This window comes from Ceratotherium simum, chromosome 5 (assembly GCF_057802395.1).
Source record: "Ceratotherium simum simum isolate JZ-2026a chromosome 5, ASM5780239v1, whole genome shotgun sequence".
NCBI lineage: Eukaryota > Metazoa > Chordata > Mammalia > Perissodactyla > Rhinocerotidae > Ceratotherium > Ceratotherium simum.
Window position 1 is genome coordinate 23,149,363 of NC_141904.1, and position 25,044 is coordinate 23,174,406.

Sequence of the window (25,044 nt, forward strand, 5' to 3'; positions counted from 1 at the left end):
TCGGGTTGTTTGTTTTTTTATTGTTCAGTTATGTGAGTTCTTTATATATTATGGAGATCAACCCCTTGTCAGATGTATGCTTTGCAGATATTCTCCCCCAGCTGGTGGGTTGTCTGTTCATCTTGATTCTGGTTTCATTTGTCTTGTAGAAGCTCTTTAATCTGATAAAGTCCCACTTGTTTATTTTTTCTTTAGCTTCCCTAGTCTGGGTAGGCATGTCATCCGAAAAGATTCCTTTATGACCAATGTCAAATAGTGTGTTGCCTATATTTTCTTCTATGAGTTTTATAGTTTCAGGTCTCACCTTCAGGTCTTTGATGCATTTTGAGTTAATTTTTGTGAATGGCGATAGCAGATGGTCCACTTTCATTCTTTTGCATGTGGCTGTCCAGTTTTCCCAACACCATTTATTGAAGAGACTTTCCTTTCTCCATTGTATGTTCTTAGCTCTTTTGTCGAAAATTAGCTGTCCGTATACGTGTGGTTTTATTTCTGGGCTTTCAATTCTGTTCTATTGATCTGTGTGTCTGTTTTTGTACCAGTACCATGCTGTTTTGATTACTATTGCTTTGTAGTGTGTTTTTAAGTCAGGGATTGTGATGCCTCCTGCTTTGTTCTTTTTTCTTAGGATTGCTTTAGCTATTTGGGGTCTTTTGTTGCCCCATATGAATTTTAGTATTCTTTTTTCTTTTTCTGTGAAGAATGTCATTGGGATTCTGATTGGGATTGCATTGAATCTGTAGATTGCTGTAGGTGCTTGATACTTTTAACTGTTATAATTGCTGTGGAAATAAATAATGTGAGCTAAGCCACAAAATTATACTGAAATATAATTTTTTAAATTTATAAACAGATAAGGTAAAGATTATGGAATTCTTGATGGCAGAGACTCCAGCCTACTTATATTTTTATTGCCATCAGTAGCATAGGAACTGGTACACAGTAGGCATTTGAAAAAGTTTGATGAATAAAATAACCAGTCAATTAATTAATTGGAATAATTGGCTGAGGAATATGCTTATAGCCTGGCATTGGCCCTATAAGTGGATATTAATAAGGTAATGGGTTGATATGAACTCTGGCTTTCAAGAAAATAATTGAATGCATTCTTGACTCAGAGGCCAGATTAAAATCAAATCTGATGGAAAACTAGAGACCTGCTCTGAGGAGGTAAGAACTCATTTGTGGAGGTATTTGGGAGTTGACTGATTAAAGGAAAGAAAGCTCAACGGCTCCATTCTGTTATCTTCCTTAGAGCGAAATACAGGGAGATTTAATAACTATATGTGCAGTTTTCTCTTGAGGAAGATCATATTTCTATTGTTTGACAGACTGAATATTATGCTCATGTGGTCAACTCACTCTTTATAACTTTCCGGGGAGTAGATATTGTTATGGATGCATTCTGGTTTACTGCAAAGATGTCTTACTTTCATCAATCATTCTTTCTGCCGATATTACCTCAATCCTCAATTTCAGCCCCAGAAATGGGTAGTTTTCATAGTAGGTTTTATTGGATTTTACAAAAGACATTAAAGACTTAGAAAGCAAATCTTGTTAGTTTTCATTTGGCACCTTTATTTAGGCAAATTATTGCATGCAGTTGCCTAATTGTTAATCAGAGCAGGCTTAAAATTACAAAACCTGTTTGAGGTATGTTTGTCTAGAAGTTGTTCTATTTCAGTTGTCAGCCTCCAACAGTAATGTTCGCAGAATAGCCACGATGCATATCTAGTACATCAAAACTAATCTGCAGTAAAACTTCCACTTCTAGAAAAAGATATTTTGTGTTTGGTCCTTTCACTCAACAAGAAGGATCAGCAAACACGCATAGATAAGCCTAAAAGGAAATACAAAGTATGAGAAATAGTTCTTGCCTTTAAGGAGTTAAGAGTCTAATTGGTTGATTTCTCCTACTGTAGAAAAGTTAGGCTAGCCCCATTAGTGAGAGTTTATTTTGGGAAAAGCTATCAAAAGAAGTATAACTTAAATCTGAGAATATGATTGTGAAAGGGGAGAATCAGGAATAATTTAAGGATATTTCTTATCATTGCTAATTTACATTGTTCTAGAGGTTCAAGCCAAGATAATAATGTAAGAAAAAATGTATAATATAGTACAATTTTTTTAAATAATTTTATTTATTTATTTTTTTCCCCCAAAGCCCCAGTATATAGTTGTATGTCATAGCTGCACATCCTTCTAGTTGCTGTATGTGGGACACGGCCTCAGCATGGCTGGAGAAGCGGTGCGTTGGTGCGTGCCTGGGATCCGAATCCAGGCCACCAGCAGCGGAGCGCGTGCACTTAACCGCTAAGCCACAGGGCCGGCCCTAGTACAATTTTTTTTAAATTAACAAAAATAGAAATGTACCTATATCTTTGAATGTGGATAGAAAACTACCTGAAAGGATACATGCTAAACTATTAAAAGTGGTTGTTTTGAAAGGGAGGACTGTAAAGTGGAGAGGAAGTTGACTTTTACTTGTTTTCCTCTCTACATTTCAGTATAGCCTGAATTTTATATTTTACCACAAAAGTGCATTTATTTGTTGGATTTAAAAAAATTTTTTATTAAGGTATAATTGACATACAACATGATTTGATATTTGTATATCTTGTGAAATAATCAGCACAATGAGTCTAATTAACATCCATCACCATGCATAGTAACAGAATTTTTTTTATTGTGATGAGAACTTTTAAGATCTATTCTCTTAGCAACTTTCAATATACAATACAGTATTATTAATTGTAGTCATCATGCTGTACATTACATCCTCATGACTTATTTATTTTATAACTGGAAGTTTGTGCCTTTTGACCCCCTTCACCCATTTTGCCTATGCCCTACCCCCCACCTCTGGCAACCATCAAGCTGTTTTCTGTATCTATGGGCTTTTTATTATTATTATTATTCTACATATAAGTGAGATCATACAGTATTGTCTTTCTCTGTCTGACTTATTTCACTTAGCATAATACTCTCAAGGTCCATCCACATTGTCACACATGGCAAGATTTCATTCTTTTTTATGGCTGAATAATATTCCATTGTATATATATACCACATTTTCTTTATCCATTCATCCATCAACAGATATTTAGGTTGTTTCCATACCTTGGCTATTGTAAATAATGCTGCAGTGAATATGGGGGTGCAATATCTTTTCAAATTTATATTTTCATTTCTTGGGATAAATACTCAGAAGTGGAATTGCTGGATCATATGGTAGTTATATTTTTAATTTTTTGAGGAACCTCCGCACTGTGTTCCATAGTGGCTGCACCAATTTACATTCCCACCAACAGTGCGCAAGAGTTCCTTTTTCTCTACATCTTCATCAGCATTTGTTATTTCTTGTCTTTTTGATAATAGCCATTCTAACAAGTGTAAGGTGATATCTCATTGCAGTTTTGATTTGCATTTCCCTGATGATTAATGATATGCATCTTTTCATGTAACTATTGGCCATCTATATGTCTTCCTTGGAAAAATGTCTATTCAGATCCTCTGCCCATTTTTAAATTGAGTTTTTGGTTTTTTGCTATTGATTTGTATGAGTTCTTTATATATGTTGGATATTAACCTCTAACTAGATACCTGATTTGCAAATGTTTTCTCCCATTCAGTACTTTGCCTTTTAGTTTTGTTGATGGTTTCCTTTGCTGGCTTTGATGTAGTCCTACTTGTTTATTTTTGCTTTTGTTGGCTTTGCTTTTGGAGTCACATCCAAAAAATTATCACCAAGACTGATGTTAAGGAGCTTACCACCTATGTTTTCTTCTAGGAGTTTTATGGTTTCAGGCATTACATTCAAGTCTTTAATCCATTTTGAGTTAATTTTTGTGTACAGTGTAAGATAGTTGTCCAGTTTCATTCTTTTGATAGGGCTATCTAGTTTTCCCAGCACCATTTATTGAAGAGACTGTCTTTTTCCCATTGTATATTCTTGGCTCCTTTGTTGCAAATTAATTGACTACATAAGTATGGGTTTATTTCTGGGCTCTCTATTCTGTTTTTATGCCAATACCATACTGTTTTGATTACTATTGCTTTGTAATATAGTTTGAAATCAGGGGGCATGAAGCCTCCAGCTTTGTTCTTCTTTCTCCAGATTGCTTTGGTTATTTCGGGTCATTAGTGATTCCATACAAATTTTAGAATTGTTTGTTTTATTTCTGTGAAAAATGCCATTGGACTTATGATAGGAATTGCATTTAGTCTGTAGATTGCTTTGGGTAGTATGGACACTTTAAAACAACATTAATTCTTCCAATCCACGAACATGGAATATCTTTCCATTTATTTGTGTCTTCTTTAATATCTTTCATCAATCTCTTACAGTTTTCAGTGTATACGTCTTTCACCTCCTTGGTTAAATTTATTTCTAGGTATTTTATTCTTTCTGATGCAATTGTAAATGGGATTGTTTTCTTAATTTCTCTTTCTGATAGTTGATTATTAGTGTATAGAAATGCAACAAATTTCTGTATATTGATTTTGAATCCTGCAACTTTACTGAATTCGTTCATTAGTTCTAACAGTTTTTTGTTGGAGTCTTTAGGTGCATTTTTAAGTTAAGAAAAATTAGAGACTCAACAAAATCATGAAGTGAGATCTCAGCAAGCCAGAAAGAGAAACTAAATGGGTTATCAAAACAGAAGTCATGTCAGAAGCAAATTTTTAAGAGCTGGAGGATAGAGTCATAAGATTGGAGAGCTGATGAGGTGAGAGCATTAAATGAAGAATAAAACAGGCAAATGGAAAGACTGACTGGTGAACCATCTTGGACAATGAGCTTTTATGTGCACCATGAAGCGTGGTGTGTCCATGTGATTCAACGGTCATTGTAAGACTGAAAACATGAATGTGCACAAGTAACTTCTTTTTAGTGTTTAAGCAAGGATATGATACAATCTAATTTACATTTTCCTCTCATGTTTTTTATTTAAAAAAATTCAAGTCTAGGGAAAATTTGAAAAAAGTACAATGAACATCTGTATACTCTTTATCTAGTATCACTAGTTGTTAACATTTTGTTCTCTCTCTGTGTATATCTTTTTCTTTCCTTGAACCATTTGAAAGTAAGTTGCAAATATCATCACACTTCACCTCTAAATATTTCGGCAGATGTGTAACACATATAACTGTCAAATCATAATAATAGCTATTGGTTTTATATCTCTTATGACGTGCCTGGCCTTGTGCTAAATGCTTTGCATACATTAGCTTATTAGTCTTCACAACAACCCTTCGTGGAAGGTATGATTGCTCCATTTTATTGATGAAGACCAAGATGAGATTCAAGCCTATCTCCGACTGACTCCAAAGTCCATATTTAAAAACGTAAGACAGGATATAGTTAAGGGCCAAGATGAGTGAAACAACATTAAGTTTCTACAGAGCTTCAGAGGAGGGAGCAATTGTGGCAGACCACAGTGGTTTAGAAACGTTTCCCAGAAATGAATACCCTTGAGCTAGACTGACAGAAACAGTTTTCTGTCTTTACTATTGTTGGGAAAATATGTCCTGAAAGTACTAACATTTATAAGTCCATTTCCCTTTTTATTTACAAAAGTAAAATTAACTGTATGTAAACATTTACTTCTCATCAACTTTTCCGTATGCATAACTGCAATGTCATATTCTCAAATAAAGGGTATTACAATATATATTATATGAAATTTATTTTACTTTGAGGACGTTAAGTATTTTCATGGTGGAAAGTAATAGATTACTATAAAAGAAATTTCTGTGAGTAGCCTGTATAGAGAATTTTTAAGTCATAGGAGCTGTTGTAGCAGGTCTATTTCTAATGTATATAGAGATGTCGTGTGTGCAAATATATCATCTAGAATGCACAAGATCAAAAGCGTGAAACTAAACACAGTTCATAACTCAACAAAACAAGAGTGAAGTTGTGCCAAAACAACTTTGCTCTTCATATTTCCCATTACAGCAACATTTAAAGAAGGATTATTTCTGAAAATGTGCATGAGTCAGAAGTGGGGAATGAGTAATGCTGTGCTGTGGACTTTATGAATGTTTTACTTCCGAAGGGACATCACTAGTTTTTTCAGTAAGGCGATGAGTTGCTGCCTCATCCTCAGATTCTTAACTGGCTTATTTGGAAAAACTTGAATATAATTTGAACAACTGGATTAACTGCGTCTTCTGAATTTAGCACTAAGTTCTAATTCGGTGAACAATACTTGAATCTCATTTTTCAGCTGGGTGGAAATGACTACTGGGGGCTGAGGGTTGCAATAATCTTAGACTAGGTAAACAAGATTCTTTAGCAAGTAGAAAACAACGTTAGATTGACTCACTTAAAGTTAGAATATGCGTGAAGGTATATTAGATGGTGTGTTGATCTTTCAACTTTCTTTGTGGATTTTAAAAGTCTATCACGATGAAAAGGTCAATGAAAAATATTCACGAGGTCCATGATGGGGATGAATTTCATGTCTTTTAATTTGTACATTCCAATGGGATTTGGAAGTTTTTAAATTTCATTCCTCTGTGTATTCCTTATCCTCATTCCCAGATTTCTCCCATTTAGTATAGCATTTTTGGTTCTCATTATGAATGAGTCAAGGAATTTTTTAAAAGGCACAGGATTGGGTTGAGGTTCCATATTTTAACCCAGTAGGGCCATGCTATTTTAATTCCTCAGTTAGCCACTTTTTACTGAACATCAACTGTGATTTCAGCACAGGAGTTGGAAAAGTGAGCACAAATCATCTATTTTTTTCCCTTCTAACTCTTAGATCTTACAGATGAACCTTGTTTTTCCATTTGACACATCCGGACTTTAGTATAGTGATCCTGGCATACACTTAACAGTGGAAAGAACGACCAGAATCTTTTCAGAGGGACCTCACTTTTAAGCTGCTAAAAGAGAATAAGGTTTTTCATGTTAGAGTAAGAGACATAGCCTAAATCGCATAAGGGGGCAAGATTTAATCTATAACCTAACTATACCATTTTTTTATAGGGAAGGACTAAATAACACAAAGACCTATCTTTTTAGAGTAATATTAAGGGCAAAATGTTTTCCCTCCAAATACATAGCTTGTAAAAGCTAACGTGGGACAGGTGCTACATTCTGGCTTTAGGGAAGAACTAATAATACATTAATGAATTATCTTTTTCTCTTTCATTCATTAGTTCAAGATATGACCCCTGTCACCAATGTGAACTGAGTATGGGCTCAAGAATAAAGCTAAGATTTTGAAATATACTTTTTGAAAATAAAGAAAATTGTCACTAATTTACACCCCTAATCACATTAGAACCTCTTTAAAGCAAATACAGACCTTTAATGATAGACCCACTTGTTCTATCATGAAGAAAGAATGCATGAATTGGTTAATTTTCAACGATGCCAAGATGAGATGATTGGTCTTTCTATAGCAGCACCATAGGGATGTAACTTGTTGTCTTGGCATTTGGAAACAGTCTGGCAGAGGAAAGTTGAGAGTTGTTGGCCCATTTCTGGTCACCAATTTTGTCAGTAATTTATTTGAAGACATAAAAGTATCCCTTTTCTGGTATAAAAGTGGTACATACAAATGGTAAAAAACTGAGACAGGACTAGATAACATAACAAGTAACAGAATTAAAATTGGGCTTTATTAAGACAGACAAGAAATCTACAGATAGAACTTTACAGGGAGAAGTGTAAACTTAAGTTCTCAGCTTCAAAAACTTAATTGAGGTTCAAAGTTCTCAGGTTCAAAAACACCCAAAGGGTAAAGACCCCCTGAGGTGGTTAAGAGAAATATTAACAATTTAGAGGGGGATCATTAAGCTGATGAAAGTTCTGAAAAGTATTTTATATCCATTCACTTATTCATTTCATTCATTTACTCATGTACTCAATTATAGCATGCCAAGAATAGACTAGAATTCCTTGCTCTCAAAGGCTAACATTCTAATTGGGAAGGTATACTCACACCTGATAATTGCTGAACAATATGATAAATGGTAAAAGAGAGAGTTGAACAGTTCTGTAGAAGCACAGAGAAGGGAAAAAATTCTTTGGGCTAACCTTCACAGGGGGGTTGACTTTTCAACTGGATTTTGAGGATTTAGTAGGAGTTCACTAGATAGACAAAAGAGAACAGGCACAGAAGGAAGAGACGAGAACATGTACAAAGAAAAGAGGATGTTTTGATCATAGGGTACACAGTGGAGGTGGTGGGAGTTGAGGCCCAACCCATAGGTAAGAGCTCATCTTGAGGGGCCTTTGTGCCGTGTTAGAGATTGAGATCTTGGATTCAAACAGATTGTAGAGTGTGTGTGGGGGTGGGGGGTGGGGGGAAGTGACTAGCAGATTTGTATTTTCAAAAGATGACTCTGGCCTATAATATAATGGATTCTGAGATGGCAGTTTAGAGCTTATTGGTATAAACAATGTAAGGGTAAGGCCTGAATTAAGTCAAGCAGTGATAAGGGAATGGGCACAGGGGAAAGGCTAGGAAGATACCTAAAAGATAGAACCCTGTGAGATACAGTCAGAGGAACTGGGTATATTTAACCTAGAGTAGAGAAGACTGATGAGTGCGTGTCTTCCGATACCTCAAGAACAATTGATACTTAGTATTGCTCAAGATAGCAGAACTGGGATTAATGGATGGAGGTCACTAGTAACAACTGAAGTTATCCAACAATGGAATGGGCTTCCTGTCTGGATAGTGAGTTCTCTATCTTTGGAGTTATGCAAGTGAAGCTGAATCACTATGTGTCTGAGATGCCGTAGAAAGGATGTCTCCACCTTTGGGAGACAGGTTACACCATATGATCTCTAATGTCTCTTCTAGGTCTAAAATTCCATGATTCTTTGATCCCAATAAAAAGTCAAGCCATCCAAATGAGCTTAAGAGACATAGACTAGTATCCTTTTAAAGGAATTCTTGAGGCTCCACTCCAAAATGGAGAAAGGGAAAACAAATTGGTTTTGATGTCAAACAAAAGCAGACTGGCTCTTAGCACTTTTTAAGTCAAAAGTTTTCAATATGCCTCATTATGGAGTGAATATTTCTTATTTTGGACATTGAAAAATCCTCAAGGAATAGAATCATACATATCTTGTTCAAAGTCATGTCCCCCCAAACCCAAGCCTAGTGCCTGGCACATAGTTGATGCTCAACAAATACTTGTTAAACAAAGGTAATGGATGCTGCCATACATCACCAAGATCTGCCTTCAGGACTGAAGGACCTATTTCCCCAGCTGTTGGGAGTGCTGTTAGCAGATGGCTCTCAACCCTCTTCAGAACTGCCCTAGGCTGGAAAGAGCTGCCTCATCCAAGTTCATGCCCTCTTTCCAGGGTAGCCCACATCTAATAACTGGTCAATGGAAGAGTACAAAGCCTGGCCTCCTTGTTTGCCCCAACCTGGGACAACTCTGAAGGGCTATTCATATCCAGAGCTCCCCATGGGTCTGGCTGAGGCCTCTATTGTGACTATAGCACAACCCAACATCTCCCTTTGCCCGATCCTGCTTCTTTCTCTACATTTTTACAGGTATTGATCCTGACAATACTCCTAATAAACCTTCTACACATTCATCTCCATCTCGGAGTTGGTTTCCCAGGGAATATACCCTAGGCAATGAGAATCCATTCAATTTTTGACAGAATTTTTTGGAACACAGATTGAGGGGTCCTTGGCTATCAACAGTTTTGATAAATACTTCTGCACTCAACTTCTTCACAGTGGGCCTTTTATTTTTATTCAAGTTGATGTGAATGAAATCCTTTTCATGAAGCGATGCTGTCAAACCCTCTTCCCCCTCCAGTTTTCTTATGTTTTCCAAAGCACTGACAATTGTTTGATGTAAGATCCAAGGCTGAACTTTTGAGAGTGTGTGTTCATTTGGGGCTTGATTTACTGCTCTTTGGCCTCCGTTTGTTTCCGTTTGATTCCGGATGATCGTTAATCTTCTTGGGAAAGGCTCCAGGGTCTGATGGTGCCCTGGCCTGTTCACTGATATAAGCAGAATTATTCAGAAGTTCATATATCATCTCATCTCTGATAACCTTTATCCTGTTAAAGTCCCCAAATGTGCAGTATTTAGACAGAGAAAAAGAGTATTGGAGGGCAAAGGCATAATTGTTTGAGCTTTACCAAAGGGACGTAACTGGCGCTACAGCTGGTTTGTTGGTGAGATGACGGAGGGTGCTGAGCTCCAGTTCATCAGCATCTCATGACCCAAGGCTGGAGAAGGATACTTCACAGAGGGAATTGGAATTGCTCGACATTGAGTAAATCCCTCACAACCTATAGGCCCACCAGTCTGTTGGTGTGTGGACACAAGAAACTTACAGGTGCCTCTGCCATCTCCAGCTTCTCCCCTGTAGCCTTTCTTACACCTAGACAGGACCTCAGACCTAGAGTCACACTAGGAATCTGGAATAGGTTAGTAGGACCCCCATACACTGAGTGGTGGGGGACAGCATAACACAACGATTAAGTGGACATACTCTAGAGCCAGGTTCAAATCCTGGCTCTGCCACTTGCTAGCTCTGTATCTTGGACAAGTTACTCAACCTCTCTATGCCTCAATTTTGTCATCTATAAAATGAGAATGATAATCATAGTGTCTAATTCACAAGGTTGTTCTGGGAATTATATGAATTGATACATATCTAGTACTTAGAACAGCACCTAGGACATATTAAACACTGTATGTGATTTGAATAATTAATAAAAATCTGTAGGAGTGACAAAATAATGTGTCAAGGGGAACATTTGACATGGAGAAGGGGCCATAGGACTGGCTCCATCAACCACAAGTCCAGCAGTCTCCGCTGACAAATTCTGACAATAGCCACAAAGTAGAATGTGTTCCTAAATACTTAGAAGCTCCTCTACTAGTTTTTTTTGTAACAAAATATGAATCGAATAAATAATTTTAGTGGAATGATGGATGCATGGAGCATACTAATGTTGGGAAAATGGCCAAATTTGTGTAGTATTAAAGTTGGACTTTAAGACCTAGGAAATATAACGGCATCCAAAGGAAATATGACTTTTTATAGCCACCAGAAAGACAAATATATCAATGATTAATTTTAGTGTATCTCAAACTTGCGTAAATCAATGTACCTTCCACTCATATTAATGATGTGATTAAGTGTCATGGCACAAATCACTTACCCAGGAAGTAAATGAATCCCAGCTGGTAAACATGACCTGGACAGTCATAAGAATATATTTAATATATGTACACCTATTATGTTTTCACACAAAGGGCAAAAAATGAAGCCCGATTTCCCCCTTATCAAGCATTTAAGCATAAACCCAAATACTCAAAATGTTCAGGCTTACAAGACATAAATATGGTAAGCAGTGTCAGACAATATACATTGCCAAAAATGAATCCCAAGAAGGATAGACTACTGTGTAATCCCCCCTTGCTTAGTGAAAGATCTGCAGTTTAAGTTGTAAAAAATAGCAGGTACGATGAATACTGCTACTGATCATGTTAATCTTTGAAGAAGTGAAGGTGCAGGCCACTGGTGGAGTTAAAAATATTCTCAGGGTTGTTTTGATATCTGTATTTATAAAATACAGGTAGAGGGGACTTGGATTTCTGGTAAAAGCAGCTCTTGTGTGTTACATGTTCCAGACGTGTTAAATATTTGTTTACAGTCTTTGTTTACCATGCATTCAAGTATAAGTAAAACCAACACGAACAAATGGGTGAACGGATATGTAACTTTGAGATTAAAGTTAGTAATAAAATGTAAGTAAAATGTGGAAAGTGTCCTAACAATAATAATAACAAGCTGAGAGGCCTCTTATGTTAAGTCATTTGAGACCTCCAAATACCTTATATAATAATGGTGGAATTCTCACCCCTCATGTTAACTATATTAAATACATTTCCAGTAATGATAACCTTTTTTCTGTTGAAATTTAAGAGGATTTTGACAATTTTGATATGAACATTATCTTTGACTTTGTTTTTCCCTTTTCATATTTTTGAGCCATTCATTCATTTATTTTAGATCTGAGCTATTTTCTGTAGCCTTTGAAAAGCCCATAGGGTTTGGGCACTGAGCCTCTGGAGTCTAAGAAATGAAACAGTCCAGTTATTAAGGTTTTTGGATCTCAATTTCTCATCTATGAAGGAAGCGTTTCCCAAACTGAAACGTAAAGCAGTTTTGTTGGGGTTTAAACTCTCTATCATGGGCTCTTGGTGAGGGGTGGGTGGAGGCGGGAATGAGTTGAGTTGGAATTATGCCTTCTGAGGAAGAGTCAGGGGTACAGAATTTGCCTTTGGTGAAAATGTCTCTAAGACTCTGCTATAGGCAATGTTTTCCTGAAAAAATTTCCAGGAGGTCAGCTCGTTCCTCAGTGAGCCTATTTAGGTGCATTCCTTACATTTACTGTGGCCACACTGTCCAATATGGTAGCCACTAGCCACGTGTGGGTATTCAAATTTAAGTTAATTAAAGTTAAATAAAATTAAAAATTCAGCTCCTCCATCACACTAGGCAAATTTCAAGTGGTGAATAGCTACACATGGCCCGTGGCTACTGTATTGGACAGTGCAGATGTAGAACATTTCCATCACTGCAGAACGTTCTATTGGACAATGCTGTTCTATGATCTTGATGTCTGGTTTTCTTTCAAAGAAAACCACTTGCTCTTTCAATAGACAAATGATTTTTTAAAAAACAGCTTTATTAAAGTATTATTTATACACTCTAAAATTCACCCATTTTAAGTGTACAATTCAGTGATTTTTAGTAAATTTACCAGGGTTCCTTTTCTGAAGCACAGACACAGAAAATGATTGGAGTGACTATTTTCTCAATTCTCCCAAGGATGGTACATAACTAATACACTTCCAGATGGAAGTGAATGTGTTACATACTATGAATGAATGTCTTAGGACACTGGGGCTTAATTCTCTCCTGGAACCCCAGGTGAGAAAGACAAAACATAGTTTGACAGTATTTTAAATTACATCAAAGAGAGATGTAAGGGGACCGCCCCGTGGCTTAGCAGTTAGGTGCACATGCTCCGCTACTGGCGGCCCGGGTTCGGATCCTGGGCGCGCACCGACGCACTGCTTCTCCGGCCATGCTGAGGCCGCACCCCACATAGCAACTAGAAGGATGTGCAACTATGACATACAACTACCTACTGGGGCTTTGGGGGAAAAAAAAAAAAGAGGAGGATTGGCAATAGATGTTAGCTCAGAGCCAGTCTTCCTCAGCAAAAAGAGGAGGATTAGCATGGATGTTAGCTCAGGGCTGATCTTTCTCACAAAAAAAAAAAAAAGAGAGAGAGATGTAAGTAAGTATAACTGAATGTCCCCAAGTCAAACATGTGGTGCAATGGCACTATATAACCAAAATTTGGTAACTATTGTGGTCATGTTGCAATATAGCAGAGCATTTCCTTTCCTTTCTTCATAAACAGAAGTGTCTTTATAAGAAAAGGGACCTTACACCCATCGAAATATGCTTAACGTAAAACTGCTTTGAATATGGTCACGCACTATACTATTATGGCAATATTAATATTGCATTCCTCACAATTCAGCTATTTTCTTTGTCATTGCACAAAAATGCTTTTTATCGTAGTTATAAGGAACATTACATATTGTTTTGTTTGGCCTCTGTTCACTTCACAGTCTCATTTTTTTTGTGCACTGACAGTATCTATAGACTTGTTACAGAACATTTTATTTTGTTGATTTCACACTATTTTCTTAGCCTGGCCCCTTCTTAGTGCCATTTGGATGTTTCCAACCTACTGATATTAAAATAACGCTACCATGATAATACTTGTTGCTTAGGTCTGAATGTTTGTATCTCCCCAAAATTCACATGTGGGAATCTTGACACCCAATGAGAGAGTGTCAATAGGCAGCGCCTTTGGGTGGTGATTAAACCATGAGGGTAGAGCCCTCATGAATGGGCTCAGTGCTCTTATAAATGACACCTCACAGAGCTCCCTAGACCCCTCCACCACGTGAGGACACAGTGAGAAGGTGCTGGCTATGAATCAGGAAGAGGGTTCTCATCAGAAAGTGACTGTGCTGATACCTTGATCTTGGACTTCCCAGCCTCCAGAACTGTGAGAAACAAAATTCTGTTGTTTAAAAGCCACCCAATCTGCGGTATTTTGTAATAGCAGCCTGAAAGAACTAAGAAACTTGTATTCATTTTTTTTTCTTTAGTATCATTTACATATATATATAGATATATATGTGTATATAAAAATATATGTGTGTGTGTATATATATATATACAATTTGTCAAATATTATCATTATTTATGTTGTCTTGTCCAATATAGTAGCCACTGGCCACATGAAATGTGGATGGTCTGAATTGATATGTGCTCTAGGGGTAAAATACACACCAGATTTCAAAGATTAATATGAACATAAGAATGTAAAATATATCATTAATAATTTTTATATTGATTACATGTTGAAATGATATTTTTTATATATTGGATTAAATAAAATATCATTAAAATTAATTTCACCTGTCTCTTTGTACTTTTAAAAATGCGGCTATTAGAAAATTTTAAATTACATATATAGCTCATATTATATTTATTTTGGACAGCACTGATTTAATACCTTGAATTTATTTCTGGACTTTCAATTGGATAGATTAATTTTTCCTAATTGTATATACATAATCCCTGTGTTTTTTTAATAAGTATTTTAATAATTTAAAATATACTGGAAATATAACATTAGTACAATCATATCTTGTTTTATTTTTTCCTGAGGAAGATTCGCCCTGAGCTAACACCTGTGCCAATCTTCCTTTATTTTGTGTGTGTGTCGCCACCACAGCACGGTCACCACCAAGTGATGTAGGTCCACACCTGGGAACTGAACCTGGACTGCCGCAGTGGAGTGCACCAAACTTAACCACTAGGCCACAGGGCTGGCCCCAGTACAATCATATCTTTAAAATAGTATTTGGTATTATTGATATTTATGTATCTGAATGGTGTGCACCATCAGTTTGTAGAGTTCTCTGTATTATATTATGGGAAGTTTGACTTCGTAGTGTATTAAATCTTTTCATTAACTTAAAAATATTGCCATCTTTTCTAATTTTAGGCTTCCTGAATACCTGATTTCTGCTTTATTTATTATGTATTCCTTTATTTTTTCCATCTGCGTTTTACAATGGTTTTTTTTTAACCAATTTTTTCTGAATTGACGTCATTAACCTTTTTTCACTGTTTTAATGGGAATTCTTTTTGTATTTTCTACTGATGTGTTACCAGTATAAAGTAATGCCATTGAATCTTCTGACTCTCTTCTTAATTCCTCTGATCTCCTCTTAATTATGTTTAATACTTTTGTGCCTTGTTTATATCTAGTTACTAGATATAGCTGCCTTAACTTGCAAAAACAGAATTTCAAATTTCATTCCTCCCTGTATTTATAAACCATTTTTTTTCTTCTTGAATACATTGTGCTATCATTTGTATTTGGCTTTTACTATTAAAGTATCTATGCTTTATTATATCAAGGCAGTAATCCACTGTGCTTATTTTTTAAGGATTAATTGTGTTAAATATTTTGCTGCAATATACCAACTTTAAATTCTTGGAATAAATCCTGCTTTTTCCGTATTGGACAATTTTTAAAATCCATTACATTTTGCTTGCTAAGATTTTACTTAAGATTTTTCCATCTTTGTTTCATTAATGAGATTTTCTCGTGCTGACGAAGGTCAATAAGTTTACTTAAGAAATATTGTTCCCAAAGCAAACATGCCATACTTAAAAATATATATATTGGGAGCAATTTAAGTAGTATAAGGGATTATTTATTCTTTAAAAGCTTAGAAAATTCTCCAGTGAAGGCATAATATCTAACTTTTCCTCTTTATATATCATGAATTAATAATGTTTTTCTATTTCTTGTTGCATATATTTTTTATTACGTTTGTGAGAAATCATTTAAGCATGATTATTAAATCAATTAGCTTACACGTATAGCTAAGAACAACGCTCTTTAACATTTAACAAAATCTATGCTATTTTGTCTATTCTCTGATTATATTAATTTGTAATTTCTCCTTTTCATTGGGCCAATGGTTTATCAATTTTGTCCATTTTGTCAAAAGCCAAACCACTGTTCTGTTGGTTTATTTCTATTATCTTTCCTTTATTTTTAAAATTTCTATTGTACTTTTGTTTTCCTACTTGTTTTGGTTCATCACATTATCCCATTTTAAAGTTCTTTAGGCACGGAATTAATTTATGATATTTCTATTCTCATTTTATTATTAATATACATTTAGAGAGAGAAATTTTTTTCTTAGTACACTTCTGCCAGCATCTCATTAATTATGATATGTTGTACTTATATGCTTGCTACTTAAAAAAATATTTTTGTTACTATAGCTTTCCTCTATGTAAGTTAATATGGTATTTTGAATTTTAATTTCCATGTGATTTGTTTCTGTAGAATTCTATTTTCCCTATCTAATTACAATTGTTATGTTGGGTGTGAGAATATGGTTTCATAGATTTCATGCTATTATTTTTTTGCATTAACTAAGTGCATTTTTCTGTCCCAGTGTATGATTAATTTGTATAACTAGAAAGAATTTTTATAATCCTTTGCCCTATGATTCAATGCGTTCCATATGTCTTTTAGCTCTACTTTATTCCTTATATTTTTCAGCTATATAGTTTCTCTTCTATTTGTCCACAGATTCTGCCATATTCCTTTAGTCCTGAGATCTACAACTATAGTCATATTTCTATGAGTTTCTTCTTGAACTTGGCCAGGTTCTCCTAAATATGCCTTCATCAAGGATTGGCTTCAAGGGTGTTTCAACCTGTGCAGTAGCACAGGGTCCTGCTTTCACAGGGGCCCTGTACTTGGTTTAATGCTCTGCTGTCACTGTCTTGAAATTCTTAATGATTTCTGAACAAAGGCCCTATATTTTCATTTTGCAATGGGCTGCCACAAATTGTGTAGCCAGTCCTGCTTGTTCCTTATATTCTGTGACTTTGCTGAACTCATTTTTTTATCACAAGCTGATTGGGGATGATTTGCTGGATTTTCTACATAAGCCATTCCATCATCTAAATGAGCTCCTCTTCCAGCCAGGCAACTTTGGGGAAGTCCTCTGCTTAGCTCTTCCCCACCCCCAGGGTGAAACCACTGCTCAGAATTCTCCCCTCACATCTCCTTCACTTAGTGTCAAGGGTTCTTTTATTGCTTCCAGAAGAGCTTGTGGCCAGGTGTCCAGCAGATGGGACTCAGCTCAGGCCCTACCAGGACTTTTGCCTGGAGCAGCAGCAGGAGCAAAGTCAGCCCTGCCCTAACCGCCCTCCTTCCCACACAGCTCCCAAATCCTCATCTCCCAACCTCTTGACACAAAAAGGACAGGGCTTGCTCCCACGCACTTGGGATTTTAGGTTTCCGATCCTTTCTGTCATACTCTCTCTGCCTTCGTTGTGTATTCCCATCATCCTGGAAGTGCAAAACTCGGTTTCCTTCCAACACAGCCCTTCTCTTGAAGAGTGAAGGAGGTAGCTTAACCCTCTGAATACACCCTGGGAAATAGAGCTGCCACAGAGTAGGACAGGGTCAAAACCCACTGGAGCATCCCTGAAGATGTGAATTTGAGATTGCCTTGTCTCTTATCTGTGGTTTGACCTCAGGCAAGTGGCTTCACCTTTCTGAGCCTTCTTAGTAAAGAAGAAGTGGAGAAAATAACAGTAGCTATTGATCAGTTTCTGTGAGGGCTAAGTGGGGTGAGGCATGAGAAGCCCTTGAAGTAGTGCCTGGTGCATAATTAGTGCTCACTGATTCTCCACTGAGCTACATAGTCAACCCTTAAGGCTACACCAAGATGGCAGTGCTGGTTGAACACTGTGAGCTGTTCTTTGTCTCTTTGTACAATGAACCCAGGACGGGATACAGGGGGAATTCTCCAGGTCTATGTGACCCTAGCAAAGGAATAGCCAACTAGGATGACTGAATTGGGTCTCAATCTGCTGAATATAATACAGAGATATAGATGTGTCCCCATAGCTACCCATTCCTCTTGGGCTGGACTTTCAAAGAGGGCATGCTGGCTTTTTTTCCCCCTTAGAATTGCATAGTGGTTAATTAATGGACTTTGGAGCCACACTTGGCCCTGGGCAAGTTGCCTAACTTTGGATGTGCCTCTGTAGCCTCATCTGTAAAATGCGAGTACATATGTTCAACCTGCCCTTATTCCTGGTTTCGCTGTGGCCTTCCTCTTTCTCTCTCACTCACTGAGGGAGGCTATTGGCTCAGAAGGAGATAGGCAGGCTCTACTGTCTATGGACCTTGCTTCCCTTTGCCTCATTCCTCTCATTCCTTAAATTGATCTCGTTTTTTTTTAGTCTGTCTCAAGCTTGATGAAATAAATCCTTGAAGTTTGAATCTCAGGGTAGGCCCACCCCAGGGCCCCTGTTTACTCACCCCTGAAGGGCCTGGATAGGGACGTGAGGCCACTTCTCAGATGTCCTGCTCATCCCGAGATGCCCCCATGCCCTGCTCTGAGGCCTGAAGTGATATGGACTTGCCCAGGGAAACTAACCGGTAGGGATTTGGTTCCTGCCCTCCACTCCACTCACACCAGAAACAAGTAGGGCTCTTTAGCCAGCTGCACAGGAACACCCTAATTCTACTAATGCTTTCTTTCATTTTGATACATGGGAATAATCCCGTTTCCAACACATGAGCCTCATTACTCATCCGCCTTTCTGGATTGATGAATGGTTTTCCCCATTACAGTCTCTGGCTGCTGGGCTAGTTTCTCTCTTTCTTCTTGATGAGATCACTATTTAGGACATAATTTCTGTCCTCTCGTTGTTTTACGTTTCTTTCTCTTCAGAGTTATTAGCTTGTGAGATGCATCAGAGAGACTAAAAAGTTATTATAACACACTGTATGCTGATGGGTGAGCTAGTGGGCAGTCATACAGTCCCCAAGTCAACATAATGTACAAGAATCAGTTGTCAGTAACACTACCAAGGGAATGTAGTCTGGATGCTCCAACAAATATCCATATTCTGTGATTGAGCAGACATTATATTCAAAATGAAAATAAGGAGGCTGCTGACAGGGGCCCTGGAATTTGGGGCATGGAAATTTTTACTGTGAAATATTTATTGTACCCCAAACTCACCTTTATGGGGATCAGTGAGAGGGGAAGTACATTAAATATACATGAGGCTGAGACTTCCTGTGTGTACCAGAGAAATCTTGTGGGTCTAACTGACCTTTTGGGGAAATTATTTGTGAGCTCAAATTGCTGCTTTTTCAATCAGCATTCATACCATTCTTTAATGCTTGTAAATGTTGGTCTGCATCCACCCCGGGAGGCAGGTTAGCGTTTTCACCCGTGTGACCAAGGAGGAAAATGAAATCCCCAAGGTTTAAAGAATTTGTCTTATGTCAAGCAGAGACCAAATGGCGATGGTTCTGATCAGAGCTCCCAGCCAGAGCATCTCAGGTCTGGGGGCTGAGTCACACAGCAGGGATGCTGCCTAACATCCCAAATTAGACAGAAGGTTTGAATCTCCCTACAAGTAAGAGTGAGAACAGTAGACTGTTGGAATGAAGTGTTTACACACCACTGCAGAGAAAAGGGCTTATGAAAGACTTAAGATTTAAGCTGTGTGTTTAAAAGGAAAAGAGAGGAAGAGCAGGGATGGTTGGGATCATTTTTATGGCTGAAATGTCAGTGTAGACTAATACAGTCTTTGTAGGGAGACAGATGGATTAAAGAACATAGAGATGGTTCAATGTGCAAAGTGTTTATGGAGGCAATAAGGCTGAGTTTGACACCAGAGAACATGGTGATAAAAAAATTTTATTTTGGACACAACACAGAGTTAAAAACCAAGGTACCCATTATCAGAACTGGAGATTGAGGGTGATTTAAAATTACTCCACATACTCTAATGGCATTAACATTGCACTCCATTAGACACTTTAATTGCCCCTAACTGTTACAAACACAGCAAGTCCTCAGCATCAAAGAAATTACTATGTTAGGAAAAGGGCCATTTTATAATTCACCAAGTGGAGACTCTACCCAGAGGAGAGAATGTCCTGGGATCTTTGGCTCAGTGACAAAGAGAAGCCAGGGAACGTAATTTAGAAGGTAGGAAAAATGGACCAATTATATGAAACACTTGAACTCAGACTATGGGAATATGTGATTACAAAGGTATTCGAATTCAAGACAGTAAAGGATAGAGAAATGGACAATCCAGTCAGAAATACATGTGATTGGAAGAGGGCTGAAACATTTCATTACATCACACCAAACAGTGATTCCATTGAAAACAAGACTACTGAGAACCGGAAAAAAAAAACAACAACCAACCAACGAACCAAACCAAAAATCCAATATCTAACTTGACTTTAAAAAAAAAACTGTCTAATTCTGTGATTAAACACCCAGAATCAGCAGGTCAAAGGAGTCATTCATTATGACCTTTTGCCTTCAGGCTGGAGTGGCCCAGTCCTGGTAGTTAATTGCCTACCCTATTCTTAAGGTTCTTGTGAAAAGGAAATTCCAAGGCACCCTGGCTAACGCAAACCAGTGCCTGATGGCAATCCAAGGAAGATTTCCTCTCTTTGGGGCCTAAAATTCCTGTGGCCACAGCTTATCCACTTCCTCTTGTTCTTGTACTAGTCCCAGTTGAGCTCAAGATCCTCTGTATGATCACATGATTTTAAAAGATCATTTAAGGCTCCCTCCACAATGTGTCTTAACTAAGGTTTAATAATGCAAGCAGTGTTTGCAAAGGAACTGGTGACAAGGAGAGGAACTTGGATGTGTCTTAGTTTGTGCTCTCTGGCTTCCCCAGAATGACCTCTGACCCCTGTTCAGCAAGCCAGCTCCATCACTTCCTTCAAGGTGGCCTAGTTTCACTCAAGTCTGGCTCCCTTCCCAAGCCCCCTCTTAGGTGTTACTCTGTACCCAGGCAGCCATTGAGCAGGATTATAAAACCACAACACATGCCTCCCAATCCATTTTCACTTGCCCGAAGTCCCCTCTCTATGTTTTGCTTATTTGTTTGTTTTTTTGGGAGGTGGTTAGGTTCAGGGATGGGGGTGGAGGGTTGGGTACGGGGGTGGCTAGTGTCCTGAGCCTTGTCCTCCATCTTCTGGGTAACAAGATTAACCTGTCTTTTCTCTCTTACATGGCCTCCATATGTCTCTGCCAAAAAGCACAAGGTGACATTTGGCTAATTTTTTGCTAATGTGCAGAAGTGGGAGCTGTCTAGGGAAGCTGCCTTTTGCCAGGTAATTTGTACATCTTAGCAGCAGCCTTCTGGAGACTTTTGTCCTCTCTTGTGTTGTGTACTGCTACTGGTGGGAATTTCTAACTAATTAAGAAAGGAGTTGGGCATCGAGCCAAGGTGGAGGGGTAATGTTTTTGGGCTGGTCAGGTTTTCCTACATCCTCTCTCTCAGAGCTAGGTCAGAATTTTTAGTGACCCATGGCAGGGCTGGGACTACTCCTTTAATTTATTATTTTCAACTATTTTTAAAATTGGAACTGTAATGCATACATAATGGAAAATAAATCTCCCTCCTACTCCAAACTCCCAGTTATCTTCCTCCATAGCATCAAATACAGTTCTTTACGCAAAGTACATATATACTCAACAGATGCTAGCTACATGAATGAATTTATTTGTATCAGATAATAAGGAAAAACAGGAAGAAAATTTGGAAGGCACAGAATAAAATATACTCAGCATACCCAAAGAAAGAGGCTTTATGAAATAAAGGATTTTATAAGCATTGAGGGACAAAGATAAATTTTTGAAAAAGCCTATTAAAATTAACAGATTTATTGAGCATCTATTGTATGTTAGGTCCTGGGCTGGTGCAGAGAGTTTGAAGGTGAATCCTAGGTACTATCAATGTCCGGTGAGCTCCATTAGTATGGGGCAAAGACTTGTAAGCTGTACTCTGTTGAGCTCAAACTCAGAAGGGGAAAAGACTCATAAATAATTATAATACAGTACAATGAGAGCTGTAACAGAGGTATGTAATAGTGCTTTAAGAGCCTACAGGAGCAACTTACTATGTCTTCTGGAGTCAGGAACATCTCAACAAAGGGGGAAACATTTGAGTTTTCTTGAAGGATGCCTTTAAGTTCTTCCAACGGAGAGAGAGAAATAGGAATTCTAAACCTAGCAAACACACAGAGGGTGAGAATGCACAGCCTTTCGGGGAAGTAGGTCAGTGTGACTAGCATATAGGGAATGTATCTAGGTAGGAGATGATGCTAGACGGGAAGCTGGGGGTCAGGTTATGATAAGCTGTGTGTGCCTGCTAAAGAGAATGAAGTTTGTCTTGAAGTGGAACTGTTGGAGACCTTTAGATTGAGAAGTGATGCCCAGGATAATTCTGGTGGTGGTTTGAGACATAGATTGAAGCTGGGAGGGATTAGAGTCAGGCAGTGTTAGGAGTCTACTGCAATAGTCCAAGCCAAGTGTGATGAGACAGTAAACCAGGCCACTCTGGAGGGAGTGGGTGTGAGAGACATTTCTAGGTTGATTTACATGGCTAACTAGGCCTTAACAGAAAACGGGGTACAGGGAGTCGAGGCTGAGTTCTTCAGTAAGGCTACTGTGTGGGTAGAGTACCACAAAAAGAAATATGGAGTACAGGAGAATAGATGTATAGAATACAGATTCAGTGACTCAGACCTAAGGTGTGTTGAGTTTGAGATTCCTGTGGCACAACCAGGCCAAGAATCTCAGCAGGGGAAGACAGAGTTCCAATGATATAAGGAGAGTTAGCCATATTAAATGTTCCGTAAAGGTCGAAAAAGATAAGGAATAAAAAGTAGCCATTGGGTTTGTTAATTAGGATGTCAACTATGTCCTTTGGGAGGGCAGTTTCAGTAGAAGATGAAGGAAAACAGTTACAATAGGCTGGTAACTGAAAAATTTTTAGGAAGGTGTGTCCAGAATATATTTATATGTGAAAGGAAAGCAGCTGATGGAGAGAGAAATGGATAAAGAGGTGTGAATAAGCAAGGCAGGAGAGGCAGAAGAACAGCCCCAGTTCTGCCAGATTTGCAACGGAGAGAGAAGCTGCCGGGGGCACCACTTGCCTCTTCACCTCAAGGATTCACTTTTCCCTCTGGAAGCTCACTAATGGCTGCTGCAGCCATCACACTGGCTTTGGGGGTTTGGGAAAAGGCTCCTCTTTCACAGACCATCCATCCCTTTATCCACAATGGTACAGCTGAGAGGAGCTATAATACCTAACGCCTCTTTACTAACGGCTTGGGAGAATCACACCACAAAGAGCAACTGTAAACTGGCAACACAATGTCCCTCTCCTCAGAGCACACAGGTCCAGCCTTGTGGGGTTTCTGATAAAGGCAGCCCCGTCCCCTCCTGGCTCCTGGAGGCCCTATTCTCCTTCTCATGGCACTGGAGCACCCATGAAGACCGGAGACACCAGGCCCAAGAGAAGGTGGCCCAGAAGGAGGAAAGCGTTTCCTCTTTCTTTGGTCTAGGCTGCCTTCCAAATCCTTGATTCTTTTCCTTGTATGATTGACATTGAGACTGGCCACTCCTTCAGGGAAGACCCTACTCCACCTTCTAACCAAAGGAGGGTTACAAAACCCTTTGGTCCCCCACAAAAGAACAATCACATCAGAATAGAAGAGTCCAATAATCCTAGAAGACACTCATAGATGGTTTCTGATTTGGAGGTAGCCTAAGATGCTGGGTTCATGGACTAGGTAAGGATAAATGGGATGGAGGGACAGTCAAAGCCGCTTATTCCCTGATGTATTTTATTGTCTGTGTGAAGAAGAATTGTAAGACTACTGCTGAGATGGAGGGGCAGTGGGTCAGTTGGGATTTGGAGAGGAACGGTTTGGAGAATGGAAATTGGAGCCAATTAGCAAAGGGTAAAATATTGCCTAAGAGCACCAAAGGCCCCACTGAACACAAAAATCATACACTTCTCTAGTCAGCATGGCTATATGATTTTTTTTCTCCAGCAGAGTGGCAGCCTGGGGGCACGTATGGAGAAAGTCATGGTTGGATTTATGCAAAGCAGTAGATTGGCAAGGTGGAAACAACTGAAGGGCAATGAAGGGTCTAGGATGCCGGTGAGAATACGGTGGAAAGCCTTGGTCCCGACGGGCTGGGTAGGGAAAAAATGTATAGACAGGAGAGCTGATGGACTGAGAGAGTGGAATGGGGTGGAGGAAGTATAGGTCTTGATAAGGCTGGCAGGTGGGTTTGGGGGAAGTAAGGGAACGGGACTGATGAGAGGGCAGGGTTTTTGGTTAGACAATGGGTTTTTGAGTTTCAGATTTCAGAGATGAAATAGTTCTGGGGGTGGGGCAGTGGTAGATAAGGGAAGTAGGTTAGGAGCCATACATCACACATTGGGATGTGTAAAATGATATGGTCATATGACTTCTTCTTCTTGTTGTTTTTTTTTTTTTTTTGTGAGGAAGATTAGCCCTGAGCTAACATCCATTGCCAATCCTCCTCTTTTTGCTGAGGAAGATTGTCCCTGGGCTAACATCTGTGCCCATCTTCCTCCACTTTATATGTGGGACACCTGCCACAGCCTGGCTTGACAAGCAGTGTGTTGGTCCGCAACCAGAATCCGAATCTGTGAACCCCGGGCCACCAAAGTGGAGCACACGAACCCATACTACACCACCGGCCCAGCCCCATCATCAGACTTCTTAAACTCACTGAAATAAATGTGTCCTTGAAAATCAGATTGATGAGACCCAAATAAATGCAAAATTTGGAGGGCATTTGCTATACTTTGCTTATCATGCAGTTAGGAGGTAGGATAGGAAAAAATAGGCCTCTCTGTAGACCTGATAAAGAACTATATGTGGAGACCTCATTTTGTGGGTGTCCTTCCCTTAAGAGAATTAACTAGCACAATAGCAAGTTGCATAGTCCAGATTTTTGGCATCTCTGGAAAAAGAAGATGATCCAGGCAGCATCGAGCCAGGGTTCCCTCATGGCTGC